This window comes from Sapajus apella, unplaced genomic scaffold, assembly GCF_009761245.1.
Source record: "Sapajus apella isolate SASKATOON/1434 unplaced genomic scaffold, GSC_monkey_1.0 scaffold22, whole genome shotgun sequence".
NCBI classification, from domain to species: domain Eukaryota; kingdom Metazoa; phylum Chordata; class Mammalia; order Primates; family Cebidae; genus Sapajus; species Sapajus apella.
Window position 1 is genome coordinate 24,878,949 of NW_022436962.1, and position 2,731 is coordinate 24,881,679.

Below are 2,731 nucleotides of genomic sequence, written 5' to 3' on the forward strand. Positions count from 1 at the left end.
TGTATATGAAAGATGAAATTGACTGAGTAGTTCGGCCTTTTCCCTGAGTACAATGAGAAGGCACTGAAGGTTCCCGGAGCTGAGGAGGGAGGAGAGCCATGCATTAGGCAGTAAATCTCAGAGCAATGGGCTGGGGAAGCAGGACAGGGAGGGAACCAGAGACACTGCAGAAACGAAGGGTGGTACAAAATTCCAACGTGGATGGAGAGGCAGCAGAAGTGAAAATAAGGCAAAATGAGAAGACAGCTCCGAAAGCACTTCCCTGATTTCTCTTCTCTCTTAATTTACTAAATGAACATCACCAGAGATGTCTTTTATTTCAACATTTGTTGAGCATCTACCATGTGCCAGACACTATTCTAGGTGCTGGGAAGACAACAGTGAATAAAACAGATCAAAGCCCCTGCCCTGAAAGAGCTGATATTCTAACAGGGAGAGAAAGATGAAGAATAAAAACCAATAAGCACATTATCTACTACAAAAGAAGTTTAAGCAGAATGGAGTAAAAAGAGCAGGCTGAGGAGGATGGTGCCGCTTTAGGGGATCAGGACAGCTCTCATTGAGAGAGTGGATGTAAGCAAGCAGACACTTGGAGATGACGGAGAGAGGCTGCAGCCCACTTGGTGAGCAAGATCTTCATTCTCTCTTTCACGCAGTAACAGATCATGTTGTGGCCATGACTTAATTCCTTCAGTAAATGGTTCATTAACCAAAAGGGAATGCAGCATAATGATCCCAACCATTAAAAGAAGAACAGGGGCCGGGTGCAGTGGCTCACGCCGGTAATCCCAGCACTTTGAGAGGCCAAGGTGGGCGGATCGCGAGGTTAGGAGCTCAAGGCCAGCCTGGCCAACATAGTGAAACCCCATCTCTACTAAAAATACAAAAAATAGCTGGTGGCATGCGCCTATAATCCCAGCTACTCAGAAAGCTGAGGCAGGAGAATCGCTTGAAACCAGGAGGTGGAGGTTGCAGTGAGCCAAGATAGCTCCACTGCACTCCAGCCCAGGCGACAATGCGAGACTCCATCTCAAAAAAATGCAGAGGCAGAGATTTGCTTGTTCACTCTGCCTCATCTAGCATTATTTGAGTACTCAAATAAATATGTGTTGACTCAATTAATTCATCTAAAATTAATAACTTAGTTTATGAGAACAAAGACACCCCCATAACTTCCCACCTCCCTGAAAATATCAAACTTGATACAATTTATCAAGGAAGCAAGATTGAAAAATTTATTAAGAGTAAACATACCACTGAGAGTATGACCAGAGCACGATTTCATTTCTGTGCTTTCCCTCTCAGCCTTTCTCTGTATGAATAATTTAGGTATGATTTAGTGTATTGTCATCACAAACATACGATTTGAGGCTTCAGTGTTTTCCACTTATCATCTTGTTGTAAGCATTTTTCTGTGGCATTTCACAGTCTTTATAATTACCATTGATAATAGATGCATGGGGTCAAATTCTCACAGACCGCCAGGTAAAGCAGTGTTGTTGGCAAGATCTGAGAATTCTAGGAAGTATGGTCACACGTGGGCTCCATAGCTCAGTGGTTAGAGCACTGGTCTTGTAAACCAGGGGTCGCGAGTTCGATCCTCGCTGGGGCCTGTTGTGGGCTTATTTTTATTTTAATTCAGAGTATTTAAATACAGAATAGAGACTCCAAAACGGAAAACGTGATTTCCAAAAACGTTACTTCTGCAGAGTTAAACATTAGTTCTGAAATGCAAATGATGAGCATCCTTAATGTGCTTTAGAAGTGACCCGGAAGAGAAAATCCTGGACACACACCCGCCCCCCGCACTCACCCAACGGGAATAAGGCAAGAGCAGGAGGAGGGGAAACTGGCCCGGCAGCCCCAGTACTACCCGGACCTGCAGGCCGGAGCACCGCAAATGGAGGCTTGAGACTCCACGGGCTTGTATGCAACGCCCTGCACACAAGCACCATCCCCTGAATTAAAACGAAGTGGAGGCGGCGGCCCTGGCCGTGAACTGGGCAGCTGGAGAGCAGAGTGGGCCGAGGCAGCGCTGCGCCTGCAGTTACGGCACGCGGCCGGCGGGCGGCGCTGTGGCACCGCTCCCCATCGCGTCCCCGGAGGCCGGCGGCTGCGCTTCTCCACGCCTAGCCGGGGCCGAGAGCGCGGCCAGCGTGGCCCAGACGCAAGCTGGCTCTGTGGCTGACACGTGGCAGCCCAGGCCCAACAGCCCGGCCTGGCTCCAACGTCCTGCCCCTTCCGAGGCGACTCCCAAAAATAAATAGCCCTGGGCTGCTTGGGGATCCAGTGTTTGCAGCCTTTCTGACTCTCAGCTTTTTCCCCGAATTCCTCAATGCCGCGTGACCACAGAGTCACCAGAGAAAGTGCCAAGAGCCTTTTTTCTGAACACATGAATTTTTCCAACCCAGGATTTCTTTTCCCAGATCTGAGGGCCAGAGCTTGATAAAGGACTGTGTGTAAGGAAACCACAAGCCTCATGTGACCGCTGGGTGCCTGAAATGTGGCTAGTCCAAATGGAGATGACCTGAAAGAGTAAAATACGCACGAGATTTTAAAGACTTGGAACCAAAACAGGATGCAAGCCATCTCGCTAGTAATTTTTTAATTTTACATGTTGAAGTAATATTTTGGATATATTGGATTATATAAAATATAGTATAATTACAATTAACTGTATCTGTTTTTAATGTGGCTACTAGAAAATTTTAGATCACATTTGTGGCTCCCA

The 2,731-nt window shown here is 47.1% G+C and overlaps 1 non-coding gene across 1 annotated transcript; it reads left to right on the plus strand.

Annotated features, from left to right (window-relative positions):
• The first annotated feature begins 1,540 nt into the window (after positions 1-1,540).
• Positions 1,541-1,613, plus strand: TRNAT-UGU. The gene has a single exon. It is a non-coding gene; the product is annotated as a tRNA-Thr (tRNA).
• The last annotated feature ends 1,118 nt before the right edge of the window (positions 1,614-2,731 follow it).